The sequence below is a fragment of the Triturus cristatus genome, chromosome 1_1 (assembly GCF_964204655.1).
Source record: "Triturus cristatus chromosome 1_1, aTriCri1.1, whole genome shotgun sequence".
Lineage (NCBI taxonomy): Eukaryota > Metazoa > Chordata > Amphibia > Caudata > Salamandridae > Triturus > Triturus cristatus.
This window is the reverse complement of record NC_140579.1, coordinates 697,853,115-697,873,890: the sequence shown is the minus strand read 5'-3', so window position 1 is coordinate 697,873,890 and position 20,776 is coordinate 697,853,115.

Below are 20,776 nucleotides of genomic sequence, written 5' to 3'. Positions count from 1 at the left end.
AGTGCCCAGACATATGAGGGGTGGGTGCAGAGTCCTCCCAGCAGTGCCCAGACACAGGAGGGGTGGGTGCAGAGTCCTCCCAGCAGTGGCCAGACACAGGAGGGGTGGATGCAGAGTCCTCCCAGCAGTGCCCAGACATATGAGGGGTGGGTGCCTAACACTCCCAGCAGTGCCCAGACACAGGAGGGGTGGGTGCAGAGTCCTCCCAGCAGTGCCCAGACATATGAGGGGTGGGTGCCTAACACTCCCAGCAGTGCCCAGACACAGGAGGGGTGGGTGCAGAGTCCTCCCAGCAGTGCCCAGACATATGAGGGGTGGGTGCAGAGTCCTCCCAGCACTGCCCAGACACAGGAGGGGTGGGTGCAGAGTCCTCCCAGCAGTGCCCAGACACAGGAGGGGTGGGTGCAGAGTCCTCCCAGCAGTGCCCAGACACAGGAGGGGTGGATACAGAGTCCTCCCAGCAGTGCCCAGACATATGAGGGGTGGGTGCCTAACACTCCCAGCAGTGCCCAGACACAGGAGGGGTGGGTGCAGAGTCCTCCCAGCAGTGCCTCGACACAGGAGGGGTGGGTGCAGAGTCCTCCCAGCAGTGCCCAGACACAGGAGGGGTGGGTGCAGAGTCCTCCCAGCAGTGGCCAGACACAGGAGGGGTGGATGCAGAGTCCTCCCAGCAGTGCCCAGACAAAGGAGGGGTGGGTACCTAACACACCCAGCAGTGCCCAGACACAGGAGGGGTGGCTGCAGAGTCCTCCCAGCAGTGCCCAGACATAGGAGGGATGGGTGCAGAGTCCTCCCAGCAGTGCCTAGACACAGGAGGGGTGGGTGCGGAGTCCTCCCAGCAGTGCCCAGACATATGAGGGGTGGGTGCAGAGTCCTCCCAGCAGTGCCCAGACACAGGAGGGGTGGGCGCAGAGTCCTCCCAGCAGTGCCCAGACACAGGAGGGGTGGATACAGAGTCCTCCCAGCAGTGCCCAGACATATGAGGGGTGGGTGCCTAACACTCCCAGCAGTGCCCAGACACAGGAGGGGTGGGTGCAGAGTCCTCCCAGCAGTGCCTCGACACAGGAGGGGTGGGTGCAGAGTCCTCCCAGCAGTGCCCAGACACAGGAGGGGTGGGTGCAGAGTCCTCCCAGCAGTGGCCAGACACAGAAGGGGTGGATGCAGAGTCCTCCCAGCAGTGCCCAGACAAAGGAGGGGTGGGTACCTAACACACCCAGCAGTGCCCAGACACAGGAGGGGTGGCTGCAGAGTCCTCCCAGCAGTGCCCAGACATAGGAGGGATGGGTGCAGAGTCCTCCCAGCAGTGCCTAGACACAGGAGGGGTGGGTGCGGAGTCCTCCCAGCAGTGCCCAGACATATGAGGGGTGGGTGCAGAGTCCTCCCAGCAGTGCCCAGACACAGGAGGGGTGGGTGCAGAGTCCTCCCAGCAGTGCCCAGACATATGAGGGGTGGGTTCAGAGTCTTCCCAGCAGTGCCCAGACACAGGAGGGGTGGGTGCAGAGTCCTCCCAGCAGTGCCCAGACACAGGAGGGGTGGGTGCAGAGTCCTCCCAGCAGTGCCCAGACACAGGAGGGGTGGATGCAGAGTCCTCCCAGCAGTGCCCAGACATATGAGGGGTGGGTGCCTAACACTCCCAGCAGTGCCCAGACACAGGAGGGGTGGGTGCAGAGTCCTCCCAGCAGTGCCCAGACACAGGAGGGGTGGGTGCAGAGTCCTCCCAGCAGTGCCCAGACAAATGAGGGGTGGGTGAAGAGTTCTCCCAGCAGTGCCCAGACACAGGAGGGGTGGGTGCAGAGTCCTCCCAGCAGTGCCCAGACATATGAGGGGTGGGTGCAGAGTTCTCCCAGCAGTGCCCAGGCACAGGAGGGGTGGGTGCAGAGTCCTCCCAGCAGTGGCCAGACACAGGAGGGGTGGGTGCAGAGTCCTCCCAGCAGTGCCCAGACATATGAGGGGTGGGTGCCTAACACTCCCAGCAGTGCCCAGACACAGGAGGGGTGGGTGAAGAGTCCTTCCAGCAGTGCCCAGACATATGAGGGGTCGGTGCCTAACACTCCCAGCAGTGCCCAGACACAGGAGGGGTGGGTGCAGAGTCCTCCCAGCAGTGCCCAGACACAGGAGGGGTGGGTGCAGAGTCCTCCCAGCACTGGCCAGACACAGGAGGGGTGGATGCAGAGTCCTCCCAGCAGTGCCCAGACACAGGAGGGGTGGGTACCTAACACACCCAGCAGTGCCCAGACACAGGAGGGGTGGCTGCAGAGTCCTCCCAGCAGTGCCCAGACATAGGAGGGATGGGTGCAGAGTCCTCCCAGCAGTGCCTAGACACAGGAGGGGTGGGTGCGGAGTCCTCCCAGCAGTGCCCAGACATATGAGGGGTGGGTGCAGAGTCCTCCCAGCAGTGCCCAGACATATGAGGGGTGGGTGCAGAGTCCTCCCAGCACTGCCCAGACATATGAGGGGTGGGTTCAGAGTCTTCCCAGCAGTGCCCAGACACAGGAGGGGTGGGTGCACAGTCCTCCCAGCAGTGCCCAGACACAGGAGGGGTGGGTGCAGAGTCCTCCCAGCAGTGCCCAGACACAGGAGGGGTGGATGCAGAGTCCTCCCAGCAGTGCCCAGACATATGAGGGGTGGGTGCCTAACACTCCCAGCAGTGCCCAGACACAGGAGGGGTGGGTGCAGAGTCCTCCCAGCAGTGCCCAGACACAGGAGGGGTGGGTGCAGAGTCCTCCCAGCAGTGCCCAGACACAGGAGGGGTGGGTGCAGAGTCCTCCCAGCAGTGCCCAGACAAATGAGGGGTGGGTGAAGAGTTCTCCAAGCAGTGCCCTGACACAGGAGGGGTGGGTGCAGAGTCCTCCCAGCAGTGCCCAGACATATGAGGGGTGGGTGCAGAGTCCTCCCAGCAGTGCCCAGACACAGGAGGGGTGGGTGCAGAGTCCTCCCAGCAGTGCCCAGACATATGAGGGGTGGGTGCCTAACACTCCCAGCAGTGCCCAGACACAGGAGGGGTGGGTGAAGAGTCCTTCCAGCAGTTCCCAGACATATGAGGGGTGGGTGCCTAACACTCCCAGCAGTGCCCAGACACAGGAGGGGTGGGTGCAGAGTCCTCCCAGCAGTGCCCAGACATATGAGGGGTGGGTGCCTATCACTCCCAGCAGTGCCCAGACACAGGAGGGGTGGGTGCAGAGTCCTCCCAGCAGTGCCCAGACACAGGACGGGTTGGTGCAGAGTCCTCCCAGCAGTGCCCAGACATATGAGGGGTGGGTGCCTATCACTCCCAGCAGTGCCCAGCCACAGGAGGGTGGGTGCAGAGTCCTCCCAGCAGTGCCCAGACACACACAGGAGGGGTGGGTGCAGAGTCCTCCCAGCAGTGCCCAGACACAGGAGGGGTGGATGCAGAGTCCTCCCAGCAGTGCCCAGACATATGAGGGGTGGGTGCCTAACACTCCCAGCAGTGCCCAGACACATGAGTGGTGGGTGCAGAGTCCTCCCAGCAGTGCCCAAACACAGGAGGTGTGGGTGCAGAGTCCTCCCAGCAGTGCCCAGACACAGGAGGGGTGGGTGCAGAGTCCTCCCAGCAGTGCCCAGACATATGAGGGGTGGGTGCAGAGTCCTCCCAGCAGTACCCAGACACAGGAGGGCTGGGAGCAGAGTCCTCCCAGCAGTGCCCAGACATATGAGGGGTGGGTGCCTAACACTCCCAGCAGTGCCCAGACACAGGAGGGGTGGGTGAAGAGTCCTTCCAGCAGTGCCCAGACATATGAGGGGTGGGTGCCTAACACTCCCAGCAGTGCCCAGACACAGGAGGGGTGGGTGCAGAGTCCTCCCAGCAGTGCCCAGACATATGAGGGGTGGGTGCCTATCACTCCCAGCAGTGCCCAGACACAGGAGGGGTGGGTGCAGAGTCCTCCCAGCAGTGCCCAGACACAGGACGGGTGGGTGCAGAGTCCTCCCAGCAGTGCCCAGACATATGAGGGGTGGGTGCCTATCACTCCTAGCAGTGCCCAGACACAGGAGGGGTGGGTGCAGAGTCCTCCCAGCAGTGCCCAGACACACACAGGAGGGGTGGGTGCAGAGTCCTCCCAGCAGTGCCCAGACACAGGAGGGGTGGATGCAGAGTCCTCCCAGCAGTGCCCAGACATATGAGAGGTGAGTGCCTAACACTCCCAGCAGTGCCCAGACACATGAGTGGTGGGTGCAGAGTCCTCCCAGCAGTGCCCAAACACAGGAGGTGTGGGTGCAGAGTCCTCCCAGCAGTGCCCAGACACAGGAGGGGTGGGTGCAGAGTCCTCCCAGCAGTGCCCAGACATATGAGGGGTGGGTGCAGAGTCCTCCCAGCAGTACCCAGACACAGGAGGGCTGGGAGCAGAGTCCTCCCAGCAGTGCCCAGACATATGAGGGGTGGGTGCAGAGTCCTCCCAGAAGTGCCCAGACACAGGAGGGGTTGGTGCAGAGTCCTCCCAGCAGTGCCCAGACAGAGGAGGGGTGGGTGCAGAGTCCTCCCAGCAGAGCCCAGACATATGAGGGGTGGGTGGCTATCACTCCCAGCAGTGCCCAGACACAGGAGGGGTGGGTGCAGAGTCCTCCCAGCAGTGCCCAGACATATGAGGGGTGGGTGCCTATCACTCCCAGCAGTGCCCAGACACAGGAGGGGTGGGTGCAGAGTCCTCCCAGCAGTGCCCAGACATATGAGGGGTGGGTGCCTATCACTCCCAGCAGTGCCTAGACACAGGAGGGGTGGGTGTAGAGTCCTCCCAGCAGTGCCCAGACACAGGAGGGGTGGGTGCAGAGTCCTCACAGCAGTGCCCAGACACAGGAGGGGTGGATGCAGAGTCCTCCCAGCAGTGCCCAGACATATGAGGGGTGGGTGCAGAGTCCTCCCAGCAGTGCCCAGACACAGGAGGGGTGGGTGCAGAGTCCTCCCAGCAGTGCCCAGACATATGAGGGGTGGGTGCAGAGTCCTCCCAGCAGTGCCCAGACACAGGAGGGGTGGGTGCAGAGTCCTCCCAGCAGTGCCCAGACATATGAGGGGTGGGTGCAGAGTCCTCCCAGCAGTGCCCAGACACATGAGGGGTGGGTGCAGAGTCCTCCCAGCAGTGCCCAGACACAGGAGGGGTGGGTGCAGAGTCCTCCCAGCAGTGCCCAGACACAGGAGGGGTGGGTGCAGAGTCCTCCCAGCAGTGCCCAGACATATGAGGGGTTGGTGCAGAGTCCTCCCAGCAGTGCTCAGACACAGGAGGGGTGGGTGCAAAGTCCTCCCAGCAGTGCCCAGACATATGAGGGGTGGGTGCAGAGTCCTCCCAGCAGTGCCCAGACACAGGAGGGGTGGGTGCAAAGTCCTCCCAGCAGTGCCCAGACACAGGAGGGGTGGGTGCAGAGTCCTCCCAGCAGTGCCCAGACACAGGAGGGGTGGATGCAGAGTCCTCCCAGCAGTGCCCAGACATATGAGGGGTGGGTGCCTAACACTCCCAGCAGTGCCCAGACACAGGAGGGGTTTGTGCAGAGTCCTCCCAGCAGTGCCCAGACACAGGAGGGGTGGGTGCAGTGTCCTCCCAGCAGTGCCCAGACATATGAGGGGTGGGTGCAGAGTCCTCCCAGCAGTGCCCAGACACAGGAGGGGTGGGTGCAGAGTCCTCCCAGCAGTGGCCAGACACAGGAGGGGTGGATGCAGAGTCCTCCCAGCAGTGCCCAGACACAGGAGGGTTGGGTGCCTAACACTCCCAGCAGTGCCCAGACACAGGAGGGGTGGCTGCAGAGTCCTCCCAGCAGTGCCCAGACATATGAGGGGTTGGAGCCTAACACTCCCAGCAGTGCCCAGACACAGGAGGGGTGGGTGCAGAGTCCTCCTAGCAGTGCCCAGACATATGAGGGGTGGGTGCAGAGTTCTCCCAGCAGTGCCCACACACAGGAGGGGTGGGTGCAGAGTCCTCCCAGCAGTGCCCAGACATATGAGGGGTGGGTGCAGAGTCCTCCCAGCAGTGCCCAGACACAGGAGGGGTGGGTGCAGAGTCCTCCCAGCAGTGGCCAGACATATGAGGGGTGGGTGCAGAGTCCTCCCAGCAGTGCCCAGACACAGGAGGGGTGGGTGCAGAGTCCTCCCAGCAGTGGCCAGACACAGGAGGGGTGGATGCAGAGTCCTCCCAGCAGTGCCCAGACACAGGAGGGTTGGGTGCCTAACACTCCCAGCAGTGCCCAGACACAGGAGGGGTGGCTGCAGAGTCCTCCCAGCAGTGCCCAGACATATGAGGGGTGGGTGCCTATCACTCCCAGCAGTGCCTAGACACAGGAGCGGTGGGTGTAGAGTCCTCCCAGCAGTGCCCAGACACAGGAGGGGTGGGTGCAGAGTCCTCACAGCAGTGCCCAGACACAGGAGGGGTGGATGCAGAGTCCTCCCAGCAGTGCCCAGACATATGAGGGGTGGGTGCAGAGTCCTCCCAGCAGTGCCCAGACACAGGAGGGATGGGTGCAGAGTCCTCCCAGCAGTGCCCAGACATATGAGGGGTGGGTGCAGAGTCCTCCCAGCAGTGCCCAGACACAGGAGGGGTGGGTGCAGAGTCCTCCCAGCAGTGCCCAGACATATGAGGGGTGGGTGCAGAGTTTTCCCAGCAGTGCCCAGACACAGGAGGTGTGGGTGCAGAGTCCTCCCAGCAGTGCCCAGACATATGAGGGGTGGGTGCAGAGTCCTCCCAGCAGTGCCCAGACACAGTAGGGGTGGGTGCAGAGTCCTCCCAGCAGTGGCCAGACACAGGAGGGGTGGGTGCAGAGTCCTCCCAGCAGTGCCCAGACACATGAGGGGTGGGTGCAGAGTCCTCCCAGCAGTGCCCAGACACAGGAGGGGTGGGTGCAGAGTCCTCCCAGCAGTGCCCAGACACAGGAGGGGTGGGTGCAGAGTCCTCCCAGCAGTGCCCAGACATATGAGGGGTTGGTGCAGAGTCCTCCCAGCAGTGCTCAGACACAGGAGGGGTGGGTGCAGAGTCCTCCCAGCAGTGCCCAGACACATGAGGGGTGGATGCAGAGTCCTCCCAGCAGTGCCCAGACATATGAGGGGTGGGTGCAGAGTCCTCCCAGCAGTGCCCAGACACAGGAGGGGTGGGTGCAGAGTCCTCCCAGCAGTGCCCAGACACAGGAGGGGTGGATGCAGAGTCCTCCCAGCAGTGCCCAGACATATGAGGGTTGGGTGCCTAACACTCCCAGCAGTTCCCAGACACAGGAGGGGTGGGTGCAGAGTCCTCCCAGCAGTGCCCAGACATATGAGGGGTGGGTGCCTAACACTCCCAGCAGTGCCCAGACACAGGAGGGGTGGGTGCAGAGTCCTCCCAGCAGTGCCCAGACACAGGAGGGGTGGGTGCAGAGTCCTCCCAGTAGTGCCCAGACATATGAGGGGTGGGTGCAGAGTCCTCCCAGCAGTGCCCAGACACAGGAGGGGTGGGTGCAGAGTCCTCCCAGCAGTGCCCAGACATATAAGGGGTGGGTGCAGAGTCCTCCCAGCAGTGCCCAGACACAGGAGGGGTGGGTGCAGAGTCCTCCCAGCAGTGCCCAGACATATGAGGGGTGGGTGCAGAGCCCTCCCAGCAGTGCCCAGACACAGGAGGGGTGGGTGCAGAGTCCTCCCAGCAGTGCCCAGACACAGGAGGGGTGGGTGCAGAGCCCTCCCAGCAGTGCCCAGACACAGGAGGGGTGGGTGCAGAGTCCTCCCAGCAGTGCCCAGACATATGAGGGGTGGGTGCAGAGTCCTCCCAGCAGTGCCCAGACATATGAGGGGTGGGTGCAGAGTCCTCCCAGCAGTGCCCAGACACAAGAGGGGTGGGTGCAGAGTCCTCCCAGCAGTGCCCAGACACAGGAGGGGTGGGTGCAGAGTCCTCCCAGCAGTGCCCAGACACAGGAGGGGTGGATACAGAGTCCTCCCAGCAGTGCCCAGACATATGAGGGGTCGGTGCCTAACACTCCCAGCAGTGCCCAGACACAGGAGGGGTGGGTGCAGAGTCCTCCCAGCAGTGCTTCGCCACAGGAGGGGTGGGTGCAGAGTCCTCCCAGCAGTACCCAGACATATGAGGGGTGGGTGCAGAGTCCTCCCAGCAGTGCCCAGACACAGGAGGGGTGGATGCAGAGTCTTCCCAGCAGTGGCCAGACACAGGAGGGGTGGATGCAGAGTCCTCCCAGCAGTGCCCAGACACAGGAGGGGTGGGTACCTAACACACCCAGCAGTGCCCAGACACAGGAGGGGTGGCTGCAGAGTCCTCCCAGCAGTGCCCAGACATATGAGGGGTGGGTGCAGAGTCCTCCCAGCAGTGCCCAGACACAGTAGGGGTGGGTGCAGAGTCCTCCCAGCAGTGGCCAGACACAGGAGGGGTGGGTGCAGAGTCCTCCCAGCAGTGCCCAGACACAGGAGGGGTGGATACAGAGTCCTCCCAGCAGTGCCCAGACATATGAGGGGTCGGTGCCTAACACTCCCAGCAGTGCCCAGACACAGGAGGGGTGGGTGCAGAGTCCTCCCAGCAGTGCTTCGCCACAGGAGGGGTGGGTGCAGAGTCCTCCCAGCAGTACCCAGACATATGAGGGGTGGGTGCAGAGTCCTCCCAGCAGTGCCCAGACACAGGAGGGGTGGATGCAGAGTCTTCCCAGCAGTGGCCAGACACAGGAGGGGTGGATGCAGAGTCCTCCCAGCAGTGCCCAGACACAGGAGGGGTGGGTACCTAACACACCCAGCAGTGCCCAGACACAGGAGGGGTGGCTGCAGAGTCCTCCCAGCAGTGCCCAGACATAGGAGGGATGGGTGCAGAGTCCTCCCAGCAGTGCCTAGACACAGGAGGGGTGGGTGCGGAGTCCTCCCAGCAGTGCCCAGACATATGAGGGGTGGGTGCAGAGTCCTCCCAGCAGTGCCCAGACATATGAGGGGTGGGTGCAGAGTCCTCCCAGCACTGCCCAGACATATGAGGGGTGGGTTCAGAGTCTTCCCAGCAGTGCCCAGACACAGGAGGGGTGGGTGCACAGTCCTCCCAGCAGTGCCCAGACACAGGAGGGGTGGGTGCAGAGTCCTCCCAGCAGTGCCCAGACACAGGAGGGGTGGATGCAGAGTCCTCCCAGCAGTGCCCAGACATATGAGGGGTGGGTGCCTAACACTCCCAGCAGTGCCCAGACACAGGAGGGGTGGGTGCAGAGTCCTCCCAGCAGTGCCCAGACACAGGAGGGGTGGGTGCAGAGTCCTCCCAGCAGTGCCCAGACACAGGAGGGGTGGGTGCAGAGTCCTCCCAGCAGTGCCCAGACAAATGAGGGGTGGGTGAAGAGTTCTCCAAGCAGTGCCCTGACACAGGAGGGGTGGGTGCAGAGTCCTCCCAGCAGTGCCCAGACATATGAGGGGTGGGTGCAGAGTCCTCCCAGCAGTGCCCAGACACAGGAGGGGTGGGTGCAGAGTCCTCCCAGCAGTGCCCAGACATATGAGGGGTGGGTGCCTAACACTCCCAGCAGTGCCCAGACACAGGAGGGGTGGGTGAAGAGTCCTTCCAGCAGTTCCCAGACATATGAGGGGTGGGTGCCTAACACTCCCAGCAGTGCCCAGACACAGGAGGGGTGGGTGCAGAGTCCTCCCAGCAGTGCCCAGACATATGAGGGGTGGGTGCCTATCACTCCCAGCAGTGCCCAGACACAGGAGGGGTGGGTGCAGAGTCCTCCCAGCAGTGCCCAGACACAGGACGGGTTGGTGCAGAGTCCTCCCAGCAGTGCCCAGACATATGAGGGGTGGGTGCCTATCACTCCCAGCAGTGCCCAGCCACAGGAGGGTGGGTGCAGAGTCCTCCCAGCAGTGCCCAGACACACACAGGAGGGGTGGGTGCAGAGTCCTCCCAGCAGTGCCCAGACACAGGAGGGGTGGATGCAGAGTCCTCCCAGCAGTGCCCGGACATATGAGGGGTGGGTGCCTAACACTCCCAGCAGTGCCCAGACACATGAGTGGTGGGTGCAGAGTCCTCCCAGCAGTGCCCAAACACAGGAGGTGTGGGTGCAGAGTCCTCCCAGCAGTGCCCAGACACAGGAGGGGTGGGTGCAGAGTCCTCCCAGCAGTGCCCAGACATATGAGGGGTGGGTGCAGAGTCCTCCCAGCAGTACCCAGACACAGGAGGGCTGGGAGCAGAGTCCTCCCAGCAGTGCCCAGACATATGAGGGGTGGGTGCCTAACACTCCCAGCAGTGCCCAGACACAGGAGGGGTGGGTGAAGAGTCCTTCCAGCAGTGCCCAGACATATGAGGGGTGGGTGCCTAACACTCCCAGCAGTGCCCAGACACAGGAGGGGTGGGTGCAGAGTCCTCCCAGCAGTGCCCAGACATATGAGGGGTGGGTGCCTATCACTCCCAGCAGTGCCCAGACACAGGAGGGGTGGGTGCAGAGTCCTCCCAGCAGTGCCCAGACACAGGACGGGTGGGTGCAGAGTCCTCCCAGCAGTGCCCAGACATATGAGGGGTGGGTGCCTATCACTCCTAGCAGTGCCCAGACACAGGAGGGGTGGGTGCAGAGTCCTCCCAGCAGTGCCCAGACACACACAGGAGGGGTGGGTGCAGAGTCCTCCCAGCAGTGCCCAGACACAGGAGGGGTGGATGCAGAGTCCTCCCAGCAGTGCCCAGACATATGAGAGGTGAGTGCCTAACACTCCCAGCAGTGCCCAGACACATGAGTGGTGGGTGCAGAGTCCTCCCAGCAGTGCCCAAACACAGGAGGTGTGGGTGCAGAGTCCTCCCAGCAGTGCCCAGACACAGGAGGGGTGGGTGCAGAGTCCTCCCAGCAGTGCCCAGACATATGAGGGGTGGGTGCAGAGTCCTCCCAGCAGTACCCAGACACAGGAGGGCTGGGAGCAGAGTCCTCCCAGCAGTGCCCAGACATATGAGGGGTGGGTGCAGAGTCCTCCCAGAAGTGCCCAGACACAGGAGGGGTTGGTGCAGAGTCCTCCCAGCAGTGCCCAGACAGAGGAGGGGTGGGTGCAGAGTCCTCCCAGCAGAGCCCAGACATATGAGGGGTGGGTGGCTATCACTCCCAGCAGTGCCCAGACACAGGAGGGGTGGGTGCAGAGTCCTCCCAGCAGTGCCCAGACATATGAGGGGTGGGTGCCTATCACTCCCAGCAGTGCCCAGACACAGGAGGGGTGGGTGCAGAGTCCTCCCAGCAGTGCCCAGACATATGAGGGGTGGGTGCCTATCACTCCCAGCAGTGCCTAGACACAGGAGGGGTGGGTGTAGAGTCCTCCCAGCAGTGCCCAGACACAGGAGGGGTGGGTGCAGAGTCCTCACAGCAGTGCCCAGACACAGGAGGGGTGGATGCAGAGTCCTCCCAGCAGTGCCCAGACATATGAGGGGTGGGTGCAGAGTCCTCCCAGCAGTGCCCAGACACAGGAGGGGTGGGTGCAGAGTCCTCCCAGCAGTGCCCAGACATATGAGGGGTGGGTGCAGAGTCCTCCCAGCAGTGCCCAGACACAGGAGGGGTGGGTGCAGAGTCCTCCCAGCAGTGCCCAGACATATGAGGGGTGGGTGCAGAGTCCTCCCAGCAGTGCCCAGACACATGAGGGGTGGGTGCAGAGTCCTCCCAGCAGTGCCCAGACACAGGAGGGGTGGGTGCAGAGTCCTCCCAGCAGTGCCCAGACACAGGAGGGGTGGGTGCAGAGTCCTCCCAGCAGTGCCCAGACATATGAGGGGTTGGTGCAGAGTCCTCCCAGCAGTGCTCAGACACAGGAGGGGTGGGTGCAAAGTCCTCCCAGCAGTGCCCAGACATATGAGGGGTGGGTGCAGAGTCCTCCCAGCAGTGCCCAGACACAGGAGGGGTGGGTGCAAAGTCCTCCCAGCAGTGCCCAGACACAGGAGGGGTGGGTGCAGAGTCCTCCCAGCAGTGCCCAGACACAGGAGGGGTGGATGCAGAGTCCTCCCAGCAGTGCCCAGACATATGAGGGGTGGGTGCCTAACACTCCCAGCAGTGCCCAGACACAGGAGGGGTTTGTGCAGAGTCCTCCCAGCAGTGCCCAGACACAGGAGGGGTGGGTGCAGTGTCCTCCCAGCAGTGCCCAGACATATGAGGGGTGGGTGCAGAGTCCTCCCAGCAGTGCCCAGACACAGGAGGGGTGGGTGCAGAGTCCTCCCAGCAGTGGCCAGACACAGGAGGGGTGGATGCAGAGTCCTCCCAGCAGTGCCCAGACACAGGAGGGTTGGGTGCCTAACACTCCCAGCAGTGCCCAGACACAGGAGGGGTGGCTGCAGAGTCCTCCCAGCAGTGCCCAGACATATGAGGGGTTGGAGCCTAACACTCCCAGCAGTGCCCAGACACAGGAGGGGTGGGTGCAGAGTCCTCCTAGCAGTGCCCAGACATATGAGGGGTGGGTGCAGAGTTCTCCCAGCAGTGCCCACACACAGGAGGGGTGGGTGCAGAGTCCTCCCAGCAGTGCCCAGACATATGAGGGGTGGGTGCAGAGTCCTCCCAGCAGTGCCCAGACACAGGAGGGGTGGGTGCAGAGTCCTCCCAGCAGTGGCCAGACATATGAGGGGTGGGTGCAGAGTCCTCCCAGCAGTGCCCAGACACAGGAGGGGTGGGTGCAGAGTCCTCCCAGCAGTGGCCAGACACAGGAGGGGTGGATGCAGAGTCCTCCCAGCAGTGCCCAGACACAGGAGGGTTGGGTGCCTAACACTCCCAGCAGTGCCCAGACACAGGAGGGGTGGCTGCAGAGTCCTCCCAGCAGTGCCCAGACATATGAGGGGTGGGTGCCTATCACTCCCAGCAGTGCCTAGACACAGGAGCGGTGGGTGTAGAGTCCTCCCAGCAGTGCCCAGACACAGGAGGGGTGGGTGCAGAGTCCTCACAGCAGTGCCCAGACACAGGAGGGGTGGATGCAGAGTCCTCCCAGCAGTGCCCAGACATATGAGGGGTGGGTGCAGAGTCCTCCCAGCAGTGCCCAGACACAGGAGGGATGGGTGCAGAGTCCTCCCAGCAGTGCCCAGACATATGAGGGGTGGGTGCAGAGTCCTCCCAGCAGTGCCCAGACACAGGAGGGGTGGGTGCAGAGTCCTCCCAGCAGTGCCCAGACATATGAGGGGTGGGTGCAGAGTTTTCCCAGCAGTGCCCAGACACAGGAGGTGTGGGTGCAGAGTCCTCCCAGCAGTGCCCAGACATATGAGGGGTGGGTGCAGAGTCCTCCCAGCAGTGCCCAGACACAGTAGGGGTGGGTGCAGAGTCCTCCCAGCAGTGGCCAGACACAGGAGGGGTGGGTGCAGAGTCCTCCCAGCAGTGCCCAGACACATGAGGGGTGGGTGCAGAGTCCTCCCAGCAGTGCCCAGACACAGGAGGGGTGGGTGCAGAGTCCTCCCAGCAGTGCCCAGACACAGGAGGGGTGGGTGCAGAGTCCTCCCAGCAGTGCCCAGACATATGAGGGGTTGGTGCAGAGTCCTCCCAGCAGTGCTCAGACACAGGAGGGGTGGGTGCAGAGTCCTCCCAGCAGTGCCCAGACACATGAGGGGTGGATGCAGAGTCCTCCCAGCAGTGCCCAGACATATGAGGGGTGGGTGCAGAGTCCTCCCAGCAGTGCCCAGACACAGGAGGGGTGGGTGCAGAGTCCTCCCAGCAGTGCCCAGACACAGGAGGGGTGGATGCAGAGTCCTCCCAGCAGTGCCCAGACATATGAGGGTTGGGTGCCTAACACTCCCAGCAGTTCCCAGACACAGGAGGGGTGGGTGCAGAGTCCTCCCAGCAGTGCCCAGACATATGAGGGGTGGGTGCCTAACACTCCCAGCAGTGCCCAGACACAGGAGGGGTGGGTGCAGAGTCCTCCCAGCAGTGCCCAGACACAGGAGGGGTGGGTGCAGAGTCCTCCCAGTAGTGCCCAGACATATGAGGGGTGGGTGCAGAGTCCTCCCAGCAGTGCCCAGACACAGGAGGGGTGGGTGCAGAGTCCTCCCAGCAGTGCCCAGACATATAAGGGGTGGGTGCAGAGTCCTCCCAGCAGTGCCCAGACACAGGAGGGGTGGGTGCAGAGTCCTCCCAGCAGTGCCCAGACATATGAGGGGTGGGTGCAGAGCCCTCCCAGCAGTGCCCAGACACAGGAGGGGTGGGTGCAGAGTCCTCCCAGCAGTGCCCAGACACAGGAGGGGTGGGTGCAGAGCCCTCCCAGCAGTGCCCAGACACAGGAGGGGTGGGTGCAGAGTCCTCCCAGCAGTGCCCAGACATATGAGGGGTGGGTGCAGAGTCCTCCCAGCAGTGCCCAGACATATGAGGGGTGGGTGCAGAGTCCTCCCAGCAGTGCCCAGACACAAGAGGGGTGGGTGCAGAGTCCTCCCAGCAGTGCCCAGACACAGGAGGGGTGGGTGCAGAGTCCTCCCAGCAGTGCCCAGACACAGGAGGGGTGGATACAGAGTCCTCCCAGCAGTGCCCAGACATATGAGGGGTCGGTGCCTAACACTCCCAGCAGTGCCCAGACACAGGAGGGGTGGGTGCAGAGTCCTCCCAGCAGTGCTTCGCCACAGGAGGGGTGGGTGCAGAGTCCTCCCAGCAGTACCCAGACATATGAGGGGTGGGTGCAGAGTCCTCCCAGCAGTGCCCAGACACAGGAGGGGTGGATGCAGAGTCTTCCCAGCAGTGGCCAGACACAGGAGGGGTGGATGCAGAGTCCTCCCAGCAGTGCCCAGACACAGGAGGGGTGGGTACCTAACACACCCAGCAGTGCCCAGACACAGGAGGGGTGGCTGCAGAGTCCTCCCAGCAGTGCCCAGACATATGAGGGGTGGGTGCAGAGTCCTCCCAGCAGTGCCCAGACACAGTAGGGGTGGGTGCAGAGTCCTCCCAGCAGTGGCCAGACACAGGAGGGGTGGGTGCAGAGTCCTCCCAGCAGTGCCCAGACACAGGAGGGGTGGATACAGAGTCCTCCCAGCAGTGCCCAGACATATGAGGGGTCGGTGCCTAACACTCCCAGCAGTGCCCAGACACAGGAGGGGTGGGTGCAGAGTCCTCCCAGCAGTGCTTCGCCACAGGAGGGGTGGGTGCAGAGTCCTCCCAGCAGTACCCAGACATATGAGGGGTGGGTGCAGAGTCCTCCCAGCAGTGCCCAGACACAGGAGGGGTGGATGCAGAGTCTTCCCAGCAGTGGCCAGACACAGGAGGGGTGGATGCAGAGTCCTCCCAGCAGTGCCCAGACACAGGAGGGGTGGGTACCTAACACACCCAGCAGTGCCCAGACACAGGAGGGGTGGCTGCAGAGTCCTCCCAGCAGTGCCCAGACATAGGAGGGATGGGTGCAGAGTCCTCCCAGCAGTGTCTAGACACAGGAGGGGTGGGTGCGGAGTCCTCCCAGCAGTGCCCAGACATATGAGGGGTGGGTGCAGAGTCCTCCCAGCAGTGCCCAGACACAGGAGGGGTGGGTGCAGAGTCCTCCCAGCAGTGCCCAGACATATGAGGGGTGGGTTCAGAGTCTTCCCAGCAGTGCCCAGACACAGGAGGGTGGGTGCAGTGTCCTCCCAGCAGTGCCCAGACACAGGAGGGGTGGGTGCAGAGTCCTCCCAGCAGTGCCCAGACACAGGAGGGGTGGATGCAGAGTCCTCCCAGCAGTGCCCAGACATATGAGGGGTGGGTGCCTAACACTCCCAGTAGTGCCCAGACACAGGAGGGGTGGGTGCAGAGTCCTCCCAGCAGTGCCCAGACACAGGAGGGGTGGGTGTAGAGTCCTCCCAGCAGTGCCCAGACAAATGAGGGGTGGGTGAAGAGTTCTTCCAGCAGAGCCCAGACACAGGAGGGGTGGGTGCAGAGTCCTCCCAGCAGTGGCCAGACACAGGAGGGGTGGGTGCAGAGTCCTCCCAGCAGTGCCCAGACATATGAGGGGTGGGTGCCTAACACTCCCAGCAGTGCCCAGACACAGGAGGGGTGGGTGAAGAGTCCTTCCAGCAGTGCCCAGACATATGAGGGGTGGGTGCCTAACACTCCCAGCAGTGCCCAGACACAGGAGGGGTGGGTGCAGAGTCCTCCCAGCAGTGCCCAGACATAGGAGGGATGGGTGCAGAGTCCTCCCAGCACTGGCCAGACACAGGAGGGGTGGATGCAGAGTCCTCCCAGCAGTGCCCAGACACAGGAGGGGTGGGTACCTAACACACCCAGCAGTGCCCAGACACAGGAGGGGTGGCTGCAGAGTCCTCCCAGCAGTGCCCAGACATAGGAGGGATGGGTGCAGAGTCCTCCCAGCAGTGCCTAGACACAGGAGGGGTGGGTGCGGAGTCCTCCCAGCACTGCCCAGACATATGAGGGGTGGGTTCAGAGTCTTCCCAGCAGTGCCCAGACACAGGAGGGGTGGGTGCACAATCCTCCCAGCAGTGCCCAGACACAGGAGGGGTGGGTGCAGAGTCCTCCCAGCAGTGCCCAGACACAGGAGGGGTGGATGCAGAGTCCTCCCAGCAGTGCCCAGACATATGAGGGGTGGGTGCCTAACACTCCCAGCAGTGCCCAGACACAGGAGGGGTGGGTGAAGAGTCCTTCCAGCAGTGCCCAGACATATGAGGGGTTGGTGCCTAACACTCCCAGCAGTGCCCAGACACAGGAGGGGTGGGTGCAGAGTCCTCCCAGCAGTGCCCAGACATATGAGGGGTGGGTGCCTATCACTCCCAGCAGTGCCCAGACACAGGAGGAGTGGGTGCAGAGTCCTCCCAGCAGTGCCCAGACACAGGACGGGTGGGTGCAGAGTCCTCCCAGCAGTGCCCAGACATATGAGGGGTGGGTGCCTATCACTCCCAGCAGTGCCCAGACACAGGAGGGGTGGGTGCAGAGTTCTCCCAGCAGTGCCCAGATACACACAGGAGGGGTTGGTGCAGAGTCCTCCCAGCAGTGCCCAGACACAGGAGGGGTGGATGCAGAGTCCTCCCAGCAGTGCCCAGACATATGAGGGGTGGGTGCCTAACACTCCCAGCAGTGCCCAGACACATGAAAGGTGGGTGCAGAGTCCTCCCAGCAGTGCCCAAACACAGGAGGTGTGGGTGCAGAGTCCTCCCAGCAGTGCCCAGACACAGGAGGGGTGGGTGCAGAGTCCTCCCAGCAGTGCCCAGACATATGAGGGGTGGGTGCAGAGTCCTCCCAGCAGTACCCAGACACAGGAGGGCTGGGAGCAGAGTCCTCCCAGCAGTGCCCAGACATATGTGGGGTGGGTGCAGAGTCCTCCCAGCAGTGCCCAGACACAGGAGGGGTGGGTGCAGAGTCCTACCAGCAGTGCCCAGACACAGGAGGGGTGGGTGCAGAGTCCTCCCAGCAGTGGCCAGACACAGGAGGGGTGGGTGCAGAGTCCTCCCAGCAGTGCCCAGACATATGAGGGGTGGGTGCCTAACACTCCCAGCAGTGTCCAGACACAGGAGGGGTGGGTGAAGAGTCCTTCCAGCAGTGCCCAGACATATGAGGGGTGGGTGCCTAACACTCCCAGCAGTGCCCAGACACAGGAGGGGTGGGTGCAGAGTCCTCCCAGCAGTGCCCAGACATATGAGGGGTGGGTGCCTATCACTCCCAGCAGTGCCCAGACACAGGAGGGGTGGGTGCAGAGTCCTCCCAGCAGTGCCCAGACACAGGACGGGTGGGTGCAGAGTCCTCCCAGCAGTGCCCAGACATATGAGGGGTGGGTGCCTATCACTCCCAGCAGTGCCCAGACACAGGAGGGGTGGGTGCAGAGTCCTCCCAGCAGTGCCCAGACACACACAGGAGGGGTGGGTGCAGAGTCCTCCCAGCAGTGCCCAGACACAGGAGGGGTGGATGCAGAGTCCTCCCAGCAGTGCCCAGACATATGAGGGTTGGGTGCCTAACACTCCCAGCAGTGCCCAGACACATGAGTGGTGGGTGCAGAGTCCTCCCAGCAGTGCCCAAACACAGGAGGTGTGGGTGCAGAGTCCTCCCAGCAGTGCCCAGACACAGGAGGGGTGGGTGCAGAGTCCTCCCAGCAGTGCCCAGACATATGAGGGGTGGGTGCAGAGTCCTCCCAGCAGTGCCCAGACACAGGAGGGGTGGGTGCAGAGTCCTCCCAGCAGTGCCCAGACAGAGGAGGGGTGGGTGCAGAGTCCTCCCAGCAGAGCCCAGACATATGAGGGGTGGGTGGCTATCACTCCCAGCAGTGCCCAGACACAGGAGGGGTGGGTGCAGAGTCCTCCCAGCAGTGCCCAGACATATGAGGGGTGGGTGCCTAACACTCCCAGCAGTGCCCAGACACATGAGTGGTGGGTGCAGAGTCCTCCCAGCAGTGCCCAAACACAGGAGGTGTGGGTGCAGAGTCCTCCCAGCAGTGCCCAGACACAGGAGGGGTGGGTGCAGAGTCCTCCCAGCAGTGCCCAGACATATGAGGGGTGGGTGCAGAGTCCTCCCAGCAGTACCCAGACACAGGAGGGCTGGGAGCAGAGTCCTCCCAGCAGTGCCCAGACATATGTGGGGTGGGTGCAGAGTCCTCCCAGCAGTGCCCAGACACAGGAGGGGTGGGTGCAGAGTCCTCCCAGCAGTGCCCAGACACAGGAGGGGTGGGTGCAGAGTCCTCCCAGCAGTGGCCAGACACAGGAGGGGTGGGTGCAGAGTCCTCCCAGCAGTGCCCAGACATATGAGGGGTGGGTGCCTAACACTCCCAGCAGTGCCCAGACACAGGAGGGGTGGGTGAAGAGTCCTTCCAGCAGTGCCCAGACATATGAGGGGTGAGTGCCTAACACTCCCAGCAGTGCCCAGACACAGGAGGGGTGGGTGCAGAGTCCTCCCAGCAGTGCCCAGACATATGAGGGGTGGGTGCCTATCACTCCCAGCAGTGCCCAGACACAGGAGGGGTGGGTGCAGAGTCCTCCCAGCAGTGCCCAGACACAGGACGGGTGGGTGCAGAGTCCTCCCAGCAGTGCCCAGACATATGAGGGGTGGGTGCCTATCACTCCCAGCAGTGCCCAGACACAGGAGGGGTGGGTGCAGAGTCCTCCCAGCAGCGCCCAGACACACACAGGAGGGGTCGGTGCAGAGTCCTCCCAGCAGTGCCCAGACACAGGAGGGGTGGATGCAGAGTCCTCCCAGCAGTGCCCAGACATATGAGGGTTGGGTGCCTAACACTCCCAGCAGTGCCCAGACACATGAGTGGTGGGTGCAGAGTCCTCCCAGCAGTGCCCAAACACAGGAGGTGTGGGTGCAGAGTCCTCCCAGCAGTGCCCAGACACACACAGGAGGGGTGGGTGCAGAGTCCTCCCAGCAGTGCCCAGACACAGGAGGGGTGGATGCAGAGTCCTCCCAGCAGTGCCCAGACATATGAGGGTTGGGTGCCTAACACTCCCAGCAGTGCCCAGACACATGAGTGGTGGGTGCAGAGTCCTCCCAGCAGTGCCCAAACACAGGAGGTGTGGGTGCAGAGTCCTCCAAGCAGTGCCCAGACACAGGAGGGGTGGGTGCAGAGTCCTCCCAGCAGTGCCCAGACATATGAGGGGTGGGTGCAGAGTCCTCCCAGCAGTGCCCAGACACAGGAGGGGTGGGTGCAGAGTCCTCCCAGCAGTGCCCAGACAGAGGAGGGGTGGGTGCAGAGTCCTCCCAGCAGAGCCCAGACATATGAGGGGTGGGTGGCTATCACTCCCAGCAGTGCCCAGACACAGGAGGGGTGGGTGCAGAGTCCTCCCAGCAGTGCCCAGACATATGAGGGGTGGGTGCCTATCACTCCCAGCAGTGCCCAGACACAGGAGGGGTGGGTGCAGAGTCCTCCCAGCAGTGCCTAGACACAGGAGGGGTGGGTGTAGAGTCCTCCCAGCAGTGCCCAGACACAGGAGGGGTGGGTGCAGAGTCCTCACAGCAGTGCCCAGACACAGGAGGGGTGGATGCAGAGTCCTCCCAGCAGTGCCCAGACATATGAGGGGTGGGTGCAGAGTCCTCCCAGCAGTGCCCAGACACAGGAGGGGTGGGTGCAGAGTCCTCCCAGCAGTGCCCAGACATATGAGGGGTGGGTGCAGAGTCCTCCCAGCAGTGCCCAGACACAGGAGGGGTGGGTGCAGAGTCCTCCCAGCAGTGCCCAGACATATGAGGGGTGGGTGCAGAGTCCTCCCAGCAGTGCCCAGACACAGGAGGGGTGGGTGCAGAGTCCTCCCAGCAGTGCCCAGACACAGGAGGGGTGGGTGCAGAGTCCTCCCAGCAGTGGCCAGACACAGGAGGGGTGGGTGCAGAGTCCTCCCAGCAGTGCCCAGACATATGAGGGGTGGGTGCCTAACACTCCCAGCAGTGCCCAGACACAGGAGGGGTGGGTGAAGAGTCCTTCCAGCAGTGCCCAGACATATGAGGGGTGGGTGCCTAACACTCCCAGCAGTGCCCAGACACAGGAGGGGTGGGTGCAGAGTCCTCCCAGCAGTGCCCAGACATATGAGGGGTGGGTGCCTATCACTCCCAGCAGTGCCCAGACACAGGAGGGGTGGGTGCAGAGTCCTCCCAGCAGTGCCCAGACACAGGACGGGTGGGTGCAGAGTCCTCCCAGCAGTGCCCAGACATATGAGGGGTGGGTGCCTATCACTCCCAGCAGTGCCCAGACACAGGAGGGGTGGGTGCAGAGTCCTCTTAGCAGCGCCCAGACACACACAGGAGGGGTCGGTGCAGAGTCCTCCCAGCAGTGCCCAGACACAGGAGGGGTGGATGCAGAGTCCTCCCAGCAGTGCCCAGACATATGAGGGTTGGGTGCCTAACACTCCCAGCAGTGCCCAGACATATGAGGGGTGGGTGCAGAGTCCTCCCAGCAGTGCCCAGACACAGGAGGGGTGGGTGCAGAGTCCTCCCAGCAGTGGCCAGACATATGAGGGGTGGGTGCAGAGTCCTC